The sequence below is a fragment of the Micropterus salmoides genome, unplaced genomic scaffold (genome assembly GCF_014851395.1).
Source record: "Micropterus salmoides isolate LMB-PRFRI ecotype aquatic unplaced genomic scaffold, ASM1485139v1 Ms_hic_scaffold_2, whole genome shotgun sequence".
Classification (NCBI taxonomy): domain Eukaryota; kingdom Metazoa; phylum Chordata; class Actinopteri; order Centrarchiformes; family Centrarchidae; genus Micropterus; species Micropterus salmoides.
This window is the reverse complement of record NW_024041150.1, coordinates 8,039,084-8,051,107: the sequence shown is the minus strand read 5'-3', so window position 1 is coordinate 8,051,107 and position 12,024 is coordinate 8,039,084. Positions and strand designations below refer to the sequence as shown.

The 12,024-nt window shown below is 50.7% G+C and overlaps 1 pseudogene; it reads right to left on the bottom strand.

The window, feature by feature from the left end:
• The window catches only part of LOC119911420, a 42,571-nt pseudogene that overhangs the window by 7,699 nt on the left and 22,848 nt on the right, over positions 1 to 12,024 (bottom strand).

Genomic DNA, 12,024 nt, shown 5'->3' with positions numbered 1-12,024 from the left:
CGTCTCACGTCGTGGTCGCTCAGTTCAAAAGAACTTCAGTCTGACCTGCTGGACGGTCCTCTGCATCAGCTGACGAACCTCCTCCTGCGTCATCGTCCGACCCATCGAGAACAGAACCGCGTCCAGAACGCCGTCCTCGAACTGCCGGGGGGCCGCCACCAAACTGCAACACAAAGGCGTTCAAACAGAGCTGCAATCAGCGACACAGTCGGGACCTCAGCAGGAAAAACAACAACAACAACAACAAGCAGCTGTTGGTGGGCAGATTTTATTTTTACACCTTTAATAAATAATGATTTTCATTCCACATCGTTGTATTAAATTCATGTCTAAGATAAAATGAGACAACTGATCACCGGACGGAAAATTACAGAAACGTTCGTTACTTTAACTGTCAACGTTCACAACCGTTCAAAGAAAAAAAAAAAGCAATCTTTGTGTTTATGTTGAGTCACTGCGGTCGCCTCTTTTTATAGTTGTTTAGTTCTTTGTAGACAATTTGTGACCCTTTGTGGTTATTTTGCATCCCATCTTTTAGTTTTGTCTTTTATACATTTTTGTAGTTGTTTTGACGCTTTGCAGTCATTTTGCATCACTGTGGTCGCTTTGACTCTTTTTATAGTTGTTCTGCACCCCCTTGTAAACATTTTACATATATTTGCATCCCTTTGTAGTTTTGTGGTTGTTCTGCAGTTTTTTAAAGATTAGAAAACTATTGATCCCAAATGGGGAAACTCATTTGCCACCAGGTCACATCACAACATACAATATAAACAAAAAAAGACAGTATGTACACACTGGACAGGAAGTAAAAACAATGCACCCACTAAAAGCCTTCTGAATCCTGATAAGAGCCGACAAGTTGCTACAAAGATATAAACCTTGAAATCAAGATTTTCATCTGCATATTTGTACCAACCGGTCAACCTCTTTGTATTCATTTTGCATCCCACTGTAGTCTCTTTGTGGCCGTTTTGTGCCTCCAACCCTACAGTAACAGTAACTGCCAGTAGTGGAACACTTGTAAACATTAAATATAAATACAGTTATTACTAATTACCATTTTTGTGTACAAAGTTGGAAAATACACCGCAGATCAGTTTCCTGAAAATTAAAGTTTATTTGGTTTAAATTAAATTTATCATCTAATTATCCAGAAAAGTCACCTGTCAATCATGATGATAATTATTACAAAATAAGGCAACAAGCAGAGTTTAAAGTTTAAATGTCCTCTTTATTTTCTTTATGTAGAAATTTAAACATTTACATTTTGGCTGTTTTGGAGGAATCACATGACATCGAGTTGGTTTTGTTTTAACCGGAACCAGGAAGTAAAAAAGGAGTCAGAAGCTGAGCAGCAGCCACAGGAAAGTAAATTAAAAACTACGTGCAGCAACAAAAACTGAACTCAGACCTGTTTTTATCGCAGATATCAGAAGATAAAAGGGTTTTTGTTTTACAGCTCAGTCTGATTTCTCACTACGTTTCCAGAATGATGTTATTTGGTACTAATTATATGGAGACATTGCTCAATTAGTCCACTTCCATTTAATTCCAATTATCAGCAACAGTTTTTAGTCAGTAAACAGGAACTCAGGACATGTAAAAATGTGGAGTCGGTCTGCAGGTGAGTAAAACATTAAAGTTTCCAATATAATTAGGACTAAATCAGAGTCTTCGCAGGAAACTAGAGGGAACATTTAAACTGTTGAACGTGAGCAGGAAATAAAAATAAAAGAAAGACTTCAGGGTTAAAACGTGAGGAGTCCGTGTTACACACAGGTAGACGGGGGAAAGATGCAGCTAATGACAGACAAATAAACATCCTGCGTTTAAGGTCAGAGGTCTCGCTCACACCTGATGTCGGCCACGCTGTCCGCGGCGTCCTTCCTGCTGTCGGCCCGGCCGAAGGAGAACTGGGCCTGGCCTTTCTGCGGCGTGGACGGGTCCTCCGGCAGGAACTCCACGATGTGCGGGTTCTCCTCGTTGCGTCGGATGCAGCCTTTGCTGATGACGTGCATGATGCAGGAGAGCACGTCGCTGGTGCTGCAGCTGAAACGCCCGGCGCCGGGAGGGCGGGAGGCTTCCCGTTTCTGACACGAGTCCAGTACCTGGAGGGAACCAACGAGATGTTTCGTCAGTGGAGCTAAACATGTCGAGTGTGACCACAGCGTGGCGCTAAAGCAAAGACTGACGGGACAGCGTGAGCCTCCGTAAACAGGGCTGCACACCGAAGAGGGACGGAGGAGGTGACAAAGCAGCTTGTGCTCGTTCACAATTAGTCAAACGGTCTCCGTAAAGGAGCCGCAGGCGGCGCTCGCTGGATCACTGCGACGGGCTGACCGCGTTAAAGCCGTACCATCAATAAACCACTGACGCCGTACGCGCCCACAGCTCTGAGCTCTGACCTTGAAGACGAGGTTGTCGATGTGCATCTCCTTCTCGTGCTTCATGATGTGGACGATCAGACAGTAGACGTAGTTCCTCTTCCTCTCCAGCGTGCCGGCGGCGTCCTCGTCCACGTTCAGGTACGTCTGTCTGGGCAGCAGATGGACGGACGCGGGGTCGCCGTCCAGACTGCGGGACGCCACCTGCTGGTTCAACTGCAGCACGCCTGAGAGCAGACAGAGGGAGGAGGAGGAGGAGTAAGTGAGAGTCAGGGAGGGAGGAGGAGGAGTAAGTGAGAGTCAGGGAGGAGGAGGAGGAGGAGTAAGTGAGTCAGGGAGGAGGAGGAGGAGGAGTAAGTGAGTCAGGGAGGAGGAGGAGTAAGTGAGAGTCAGGGAGGAGGAGGAGGAGGAGTAAGTGAGAGTCAGGGAGGAGGAGGAGGAGGAGGAGGAGGAGGAGTAAGTGAGAGTCAGGGAGGAGGAGGAGGAGGAGTAAGTGAGAGTCAGGGAGGAGGAGGAGGAGGAGTAAGTGAGAGTCAGGGAGGAGGAGGAGGAGGAGTAAGTGAGAGTCAGGGAGGAGGAGGAGGAGGAGTAAGTGAGAGTCAGGGAGGAGGAGGAGGAGGAGTAAGTGAGAGTCAGGGAGGAGGAGGAGGAGGAGTAAGTGAGAGTCAGGGAGGAGGAGGAGGAGGAGTAAGTGAGAGTCAGGGAGGAGGAGGAGGAGGAGTAAGTGAGAGTCAGGGAGGAGGAGGAGGAGGAGTAAGTGAGAGTCAGGGAGGAGGAGGAGGAGGAGTAAGTGAGAGTCAGGGAGGAGGAGGAGGAGGAGGAGGAGTAAGTGAGAGTAGGGAGGAGGAGGAGGAGGAGGAGGAGTAAGTGAGAGTCAGGGAGGAGGAGGAGGAGGAGGAGGAGTAAGTGAGAGTCAGGGAGGAGGAGGAGGAGGAGGAGGAGGAGTAAGTGAGAGTCAGGGAGGAGGAGGAGGAGGAGGAGGAGGAGGAGGAGGAGGAGGAGGAGTAAGTGAGAGTCAGGGAGGAGGGAGGAGGAGGAGGAGGAGGAGTAAGTGAGAGTCAGGGAGGAGGAGGAGGAGGAGGAGGAGGAGGAGGTAAGTGAGAGTCAGGGAGGAGGAGGAGGAGGAGGAGGAGTAAGTGAGAGTCAGGGAGGAGGAGGAGGAGGAGGAGGAGTAAGTGAGAGTCAGGGAGGAGGAGGAGGAGGAGGAGTAAGTGAGAGTCAGGGAGGAGGAGGAGGAGGGAGTAAGTGAGAGTCAGGGAGGAGGAGGAGGAGTAAGTGAGAGTCAGGGAGGAGGAGGAGGAGTAAGTGAGAGTCAGGGAGGAGGAGGAGGAGTAAGTGAGAGTCAGGGAGGAGGAGGAGGAGTAAGTGAGAGTCAGGGAGGAGGAGGAGGAGGAGTAAGTGAGAGTCAGGGAGGAGGAGGAGGAGTAAGTGAGAGTCAGGGAGGAGGGGAGGAGGAGGAGGAGGAGGAGTAAGTGAGAGTCAGGGAGGAGGAGGAGGAGGAGGAGGAGGAGTAAGTGAGAGTCAGAGGAGGAGGAGGAGGAGGAGTAAGTGAGAGTCAGGGAGGAGGAGGAGGAGGAGTAAGTGAGAGTCAGGGAGGAGGAGGAGGAGGAGTAAGTGAGAGTCAGGGAGGAGGAGGAGTAAGTGAGAGTCAGGGAGGAGAGGAGGAGGAGGAGTAAGTGAGAGTCAGGGAGGAGGAGGAGGAGGAGGAGGAGAGGAGTAAGTGAGAGTCAGGGAGGAGGAGGAGGAGGAGGAGGAGTAAGTGAGAGTCAGGGAGGAGGAGGAGGAGGAGTAAGTGAGAGTCAGGGAGGAGGAGGAGGAGGAGTAAGTGAGAGTCAGGGAGGAGGAGGAGGAGTAAGTGAGAGTCAGGGAGGAGGAGGAGGAGAGGTCAGGAGGTCAGGGGAGTCAGGTGAAGGGCAGCGGTGTGACCCTGGCTGGGTTCGGCCGGCTGGCTGCAGAGCAGCGGTCCTCCCTCTCTGATGAGGCAGCAGGCGTGCAGCAGGACGGCGGCCGACAGGCCGGTCGCCCGCAGCAGAGCGTCCACCCGCACCTCCTGCAGAGACGCACAGAGGGCCGCCGGTCAGTGAAGCACCGGGGAAACAGAGCGCCGCAGCCTCTGACCAACTTCACATTATTGATGTGTCACTTCATTTCATCCTGATTCACATTACGACCTGCTGAAATATCACTTTCCTCATCTTACTCAAATTAGATCGGTCAGTGTAAGTGATGGCGTGCGTGCGTGTGGCGTGTGTTCGTGCGTGCGACCTCGTGGCTGTTGAACTGCAGCAGGATGAACATCTGCAGCGTGGAGCGTGCAGCGTCCAGCGGCCGAACTGCAGCTCGCCGTGACGAGCCACGTCCACTGCAGCCGGCGAGGCTTCGAGTGGCTCAGACGCACATGTACTGACCTGATGCAGAGACACAGAGAGAGCCGTTAGAGACGCGTTAGAGACGCACACGCTCCGGATGTCTGAGCTCAGCACTTGGACCGGGTCTCACTGTGGGTGTAGAACTGGGTGAACTGGTTCAGGTAGGAGCAGAGTTCGGCCGGAAAGTGTTTTCGGGTTCGTCCATGAAGCAGAGCGATGACACGGCCCAGCAGCGGGGACACGACCAGAACCTGGACCTCCGCCTCCTCTCTGACTCCGCCCACTCTCATCCATCATCTACAGTAACAACGAAGGACAAACTGCGTCAAACTCAAACCCCTTAAAGACCGTCCTGCGTGATCCAGCTCAGCGAAAGGGGGACTTCAGAACCTGGTCGTGCTCCTGCAGGCAGCGGTCCAGCTGCTGCAGGCGGTACAGGTGGAACTCCTGCTGCAGCTCGGCCGACTCGCTCAGGTTCTTCAGCATCTGCTGAGGGAAGCGGCTCGGGAAGCAGCTGCCGATCTGATCGATCACGGCCGTCTCCAACCACACGTTCCCCTGAGCCAGCAGCCGGTCGCCCAGGTAGTACCTGCAGAGAGAGAGAGAGCGAGGTTACCTCCCAGCTTCCCGCATGGCGTTGCGATACCGTGACCAGCCGCGTTCACACCTGTAGAAGTGTTCGAAGGTGTTGGCGAGCTCCAGACCCGACAGGAAGAGCATCGGCTCCAGGAACTGCTGCAGCCGCTCCAGAGTCTCCACGCTGCCGCACGCCGCCCCGCTGGCCTGGATCATCTGGTCGATGTACTGAGCGAAGCGCTCGCTCACCTGCACAACACGCCGTCACCACAGCGCAAGGTTCAAGCAGAGCAACACGTGAAACAGTAAGAACAACTTTCAGACATTTCCAGCTGGGACGCAACTAACGATCATTCTTGATCTGTGATCTAAAGTCTGAGGTGGCGTCTTCTACCTGCTCGCTCTCAGATTCAAGCGTGCAGACCCTCATTAGAGCGGGCTCTACTTACGTGCATGGATCTGAGGATGGAGAGCTGCAGCAGGGCGCGGAGAAGCCGTGTCGGAGGGCGAGGACGAAGGCGGTCTGCTGTCCGAACAGCTCCTCCATGGCGTTCTTCAGCTGCAGGTACAGAGTCCGTAGCGCTCCACAAAGTCGGGCAGACTGCAGCTCGAGTCCAGGAACTTCTTCACCTGAGGGGAGCAAAGAAACGGTTTAGAAGTAAACGTTAAGCGCTCCTGAAAGACTCGGCGTTCCAGGTGAGCGCGTCTTACCTGGCGCTGCACCACTCCCTGCCAACAGAGGGCGATGCCTGCGATGCTGCTGCTGCTCTTCACTTTGGGCTTGGCTGAGGAGGAGGAGGAGGACGAAGAGGCCGCGGCGGTGTCTTTGTTTTACTCTCTTTGCCGTCTGGAAGACAAATTTCACAGAGGATGATTTTCTGAACGAAGTCCGACGCTGATAAATTTAATCTTTGAAAAGTGAAGGGATGAAACTGCAGCCAGTAACGTAAAGATAAAGCAGTGCGTCTGTTCTGTCCTTCTTTTCCATCTGAAAAGAAACCACATCAGTGTCACGACCAGAATGGGAACAGGAAGTCGGCAGTCAAAATGAGCGCAGTCCAAACCGAAAGAAAAAAGATGGCGTCCTGATGACCTCAGGCGTGTTTGAGGGCAGGTGAATGTCAGTTCAGACGAGGAGAAAGTGTCGCCGACGCCCCCTGCTGGACGTCTGAAGTCACAACAGCCTGACGTCTGACCATGGAAGAAACATGGCGTTAGCGTATGAAGCTAACGTTGTTCTTTATTGTAACGCCCCTCTTTAAATTATACCAAGACTTAAATTTCTGAATCATTAGGGGGCGTGGCCTCTTTGAGTGACAGGTGGGTCCACTGCTAGCCTTTATGCTACATTTAGCGGTCAGTCAGTTGTATCAAACAGCGACGGCGGTAGACGAGACTCACAGCTGTTCGTTATGATCCTGCTTGTGTCACTGGACGCTGTCCGTCAGCCAGTTTAATGTTCCCGTTGGCAAATGCCAAAGAGCATTCTCCCGCTAACAGCAGCAGCGGCGGCTGCTGCTCCTCGCCCCCGCTAACAGCAGCCGCTCCTCCTCGCCCCCGCTAACAGCAGCCGCTCCTCCTCGCCCCCGCTAACAGCAGCCGCTCCTCCTCGCCCCCGCTAACAGCAGCCGCTCCTCCTCGCCCCCGCTAACAGCAGCCGCTCCTCCTCGCCCCCGCTAACAGCAGCCGCTCCTCCTCGCCCCGCTAACAGCAGCCGCTCCTCCTCGCCCCCGCTAACAGCAGCCGCTCCTCCTCGCCCCCGCTAACAGCAGCCGCTCCTCCTCGCCCCCGCTAACAGCAGCCGCTCCTCGCCCCCGCTAACAGCAGCCGCTCCTCGCCCGCTAACAGCAGCCGCTCCTCGCCTTTAAAGATATTTAAACTGGTAGAAAGGAGGATCAGTTCTGATCCAGGACACAGAGCAGAGCTACATTAATGCCTCTGCATCAGGTCAAACTCATCCTGACTGTGCTATAAAACCCTTCTTTGGCCGTTATTGAGATTATTTGGTTACAAGAAACATTAAAGTTTCACAAAGAAACTTTTGCCGTCACCGCCAACACAAAGTTCTGCAAAGTTCTGTTTGATCCAGATAAAAACATCTGTAGATTTTTCTGAGGCGATCGATAATTTTTTGGCAACGCAGAGTAGCATTTAGCCTTCTTAGCCACTTTAGGTGAGTAATGTTTACCTATGCGGGCGTGGTTTCAGCAATCAAACACCTAAGCTCCACCCCCGACCCGTCTCTTTGACCGTTTATGGTCATCCGGGACTGACACGCTGCCAAGATGGCGGCGGTCGCCTCTGCCCACGATGAGCTTCGAAAGAGCTCTTCAGAAACCTACAGGTGACGTTTCTGACACACGTTCCTCCTGTTTGTCTGATGAGGCTACAGGGAGCAGCTGTTTAAAGACGTCTGTCTCGGAGCCTCAGACAGGAAGTCTTCACAGCCTCGTCAGGCGTCAGGTCGTCTCAGACGGGAAGTGGACAAACAGCAGGGGGCGACGTGACGACTTCCTGTCCTCATTTGGACATATGAAATGTCACAGAGCAGAGTGTAAACAAACAAAATGGCCTCTGACATCAGCTGTTACTTACTCTTCAGCTCTTTGCTTCGGTTGAGACCTTCTGAAAACAAAGAGAACGCTTTAAACACTCATCATCCTCAACACTTCACTGCTGCAGCTGCTCATTAGCTCAGTCCACCTGAGCTCTGCTCTGTCTGGGTTTGCAGCAGCAGAAATACAAAGTGAGACATTAAATTCTACCTTCAAGACTGCATTCCTTTCTGTCCAGGGGTGAATCTCTATCAGCACATGGGGAACATTTCTGAGCACAAGCTAAACATACAGCTCACTCAGGCTACTCTGTGGTCATAAAGGTGCTCCGGACCGACCCCTGGGGAACGAGATGGCGTCCGAAGCCGTGTGCGAGCTGCCAATTTACAGATTTTGGGCTTGTGTTCTTCCTCAACATCTTTCAGACTGGAGGAAAGAAAACGCCCAGAATCCACCTTTAGAAGTTTATCTTTCTGCGGTCGCTCTCTGCACAACGCCGTCACATCCGAAGATGTTCATTTCCTTTGTACCAGCAACCACTGCTCAAAGTACAGAGGCGGATTGAAGCCCAGCGTGAAATCTGATTGGCTAGTGTTGATTCTGACGGGTCTGGATGCGTCACGCGTTGTTTTTCATGTTCTACATCGTCGTCGTTCAGGATCTGATCAGATTTAAAAAGCCTGAACCCGTCACTTCAGCAGCTCCTACAGACTCGTCCTGACTATGTTCCGACGGTTTCAATTATAAAACATTTTGATCCTGAAAACAGATTTTTAAAGCCTGTTGACAGAACTTTCTGATTTATGAAATAGTAAAGAGATATGCAGGCTCCGCTCAGTAAAAACGTTTGAGTGTCAACAACCTGACTTAAGAGTTCAGATTTCAGTTCTTCAAACAGATGCAAATTAGCTCATATGTCATTGGACACTGGCTCAAACCTGTAATGCAAAAAATATCGTCTTAATGTGAGAAAGTTTAACAGATGGGTTGAAGTGATCACCACGTTCGCCTGCAGCGTCTCGCCTTAATAAAAACTGCTCCTGCTCCTATTGGTCAGCGTCACAGAACTCGGGGTCGACTCGGTGAGGGGAGTCTTTCTGTCGAACGTGTGCAAATAAACTTCAAGCTGAAATCAGATTTGGGTCTTACTGTAAAGCCAGTAAGACCCAAATCTGATTTCAGCTTGAAGTTTATTTGCTCCCGGCGAACTACCAGACCTATTTAGTGATGTCACGGCGTGTTGCTGACAGAAGTGAAGCTGGGTGAAGAGACTCACTCGACTTGACGGGCGGTCTGAGCTCCTCGCTGTCCGCTGAGCTCGTGTCCACGTGGACCAGCAGGTGTGTGAGGCGCCTCACTCTGGAGTTAAAGATGGCCGCCCGGCTCTTACAGCGCCGTGCCGACTCCGTGTTATCCAGGTACTCACTGAGCAGCCAGGACAGGGGGCTGGATGCCGAGGATTCTGGGTAAACACAGGGGGAGCAGACACAGGGAGTCAGAGAGAGAGAGAGTACCTGACAGTGTGCGTACCTGACAGTGTTGGCACGTGTACCTGTGTGCGTACCTGACAGTACCTGTGTGCGCACGTGTACCTGTGTGCGTACCTGACAGTGTGCGCACGTGTACCTGACAGTGTGCGCACGTGTACCTGACAGTGTGCGCACGTGTACCTGACAGTGTGCGCACGTGTACCTGTGTGTGCGCCTGACCGTGTGCGCACGTGTGTACCTGACCGTGTGTGCGACCTGTGTGTGCGCACGTGTACCTGTGTACCTGTGTGTGCGTACCCGACAGTGTGCGCACGTGTACCTGTGTGTGCGTACCCGACAGTGTGCGCACGTGTACCTGTGTGCGTACCTGACAGTGTACCTGTGTGTGCGACCTGTGTGTGCGCGCCTGACAGTGTGCGCACGTGTACCTGTGTACCTGTGTGTGCGTACCCGACAGTGTGCGCACGTGTACCTGTGTGCCTGTGTACCTGTGTGTGCGTACCCGACAGTGTGCGCACGTGTACCTGTGTGCCTGTGTACCTGTGTGTGCGTACCCGACAGTGTGCGCACGTGTACCTGTGTGCCTGTGTACCTGTGTGTGCGTACCCGACAGTGTGCGCACGTGTACCTGTGTGCCTGTGTACCTGTGTGTGCGTACCCGACAGTGTGCGCACGTGTACCTGTGTGTGCGTACCCGACAGTGTGCGCACGTGTACCTGTGTGTGCGTACCCGACAGTGTGCGCACGTGTACCTGTGTGTGCGTACCCGACAGTGTGCGCACGTGTACCTGTGTGCGTACCTGACAGTGTGATGCTGTGCACGATGGGCGTGATCAGAGCCTCCCAGCAGGTTCGTCCCAGAGCTTCAGCTGCCTCGGCGTCGGGGAGGAAACGATCTGCAAACATCTGCTCGTGTCTCAGAGCGCTGTTCAGCCTGAACACACACAGCAAGTATTACTGCAGTATTCTCAATGAGTATTCAACTGTAACAGCAGTATTATTAACAGTACTACTGCAGTAAGAGCTGCAGTATTATTAACAGTACTTGTTGAAGAGCTGCAGTATTATTAACAGTACTTGTTGAAGAGCTGCAGTATTACTAACAGTACTACTGCAGTAAGAGCTGCAGTATTACTAACAGTACTACTGCAGTAAGAGCTGCAGTATTACTAACAGTACTACTGCAGTAAGAGCTGCAGTATTAACAGTACTACTGCAGTACTTACTTGCTGAAGAGTTGTAGTATTATTAACAGTACTACTGCAGTAAGAGCTGCAGTATTACTAACAGTACTACTGCAGTACTTACTTGCTGAAGAGCTACAGTATTACTAACAGTACTACTGCAGTAAGAGCTGCAGTATTACTAACAGTACTACTGCAGTACTTACTTGTTGAAGAGCTGCAGTATTACTAACAGTACTACTGCAGTACTTACTTGTTGAAGAGCTGCAGTATTACTAACAGTACTACTGCAGTACTTACTTGTTGAAGAGCTGCAGTATTACTAACAGTACTACTGCAGTACTTACTTGTTGAAGAGCAGCAGTATTACTAACAGTACTACTGCAGTACTTACTTGTTGAAGAGCAGCAGTATTACTAACAGTACTACTGCAGTACTTACTTGTTGAAGAGCTGCAGTATTACTAACAGTACTACTGCAGTACTTACTTGTTGAAGAGCTGCGGTATTACTAACAGTACTACTGCAGTACTTACTTGTTGAAGAGCTGCAGTATTACTAACAGTACTTCTGCAGTACTTACTTGTTGAAGAGCTGCAGTATTACTAACAGTACTACTGCAGTACTTACTTGTTGAAGAGCTGCAGTATTACTAACAGTACTACTGCAGTAAGAGCTGCAGTATTACTAACAGTACTACTGCAGTACTTGTTGAAGAGCTGCAGTATTACTAACAGTACTACTGCAGTAAGAGCTGCAGTATTACTAACAGTACTACTGCAGTACTTGTTGAAGAGCTGCAGTATTACTAACAGTACTACTGCAGTACTTACTTGTTGAAGAGCTGCAGTATTACTAACAGTACTACTGCAGTACTTACTTGTTGAAGAGCTGCAGTATTACTAACAGTACTACTGCAGTAAGAGCTGCAGTATTACTAACAGTACTACTGCAGTACTTGTTGAAGAGCTGCAGTATTACTAACAGTACTACTGCAGTAAGAGCTGCAGTATTACTAACAGTACTACTGCAGTAAGAGGTGCAGTATTATTAACAGTACTACTGCAGTAAGAGCTGCAGTATTACTAACAGTACTACTGCAGTACTTACTTGTTGAAGAGCTGCAGTATTACTAACAGTACTACTGCAGTACTTACTTGTTGAAGAGCTGCAGTATTACTAACAGTACTACTGCAGTACTTACTTGTTGAAGAGCTGCAGTATTACTAACAGTACTACTGCAGTAAGAGCTGCAGTATTACTAACAGTACTACTGCAGTACTTGTTGAAGAGCTGCAGTATTACTAACAGTACTACTGCAGTAAGAGCTGCAGTATTACTAACAGTACTTCTGCAGTACTTACTTGTTGAAGAGCTGCAGTATTACTAACAGTACTTCTGCAGTACTTACTTGTTGAAGAGCTGCAGTATTACTAACAGTACTACTGCAGTACGTACTTGTTA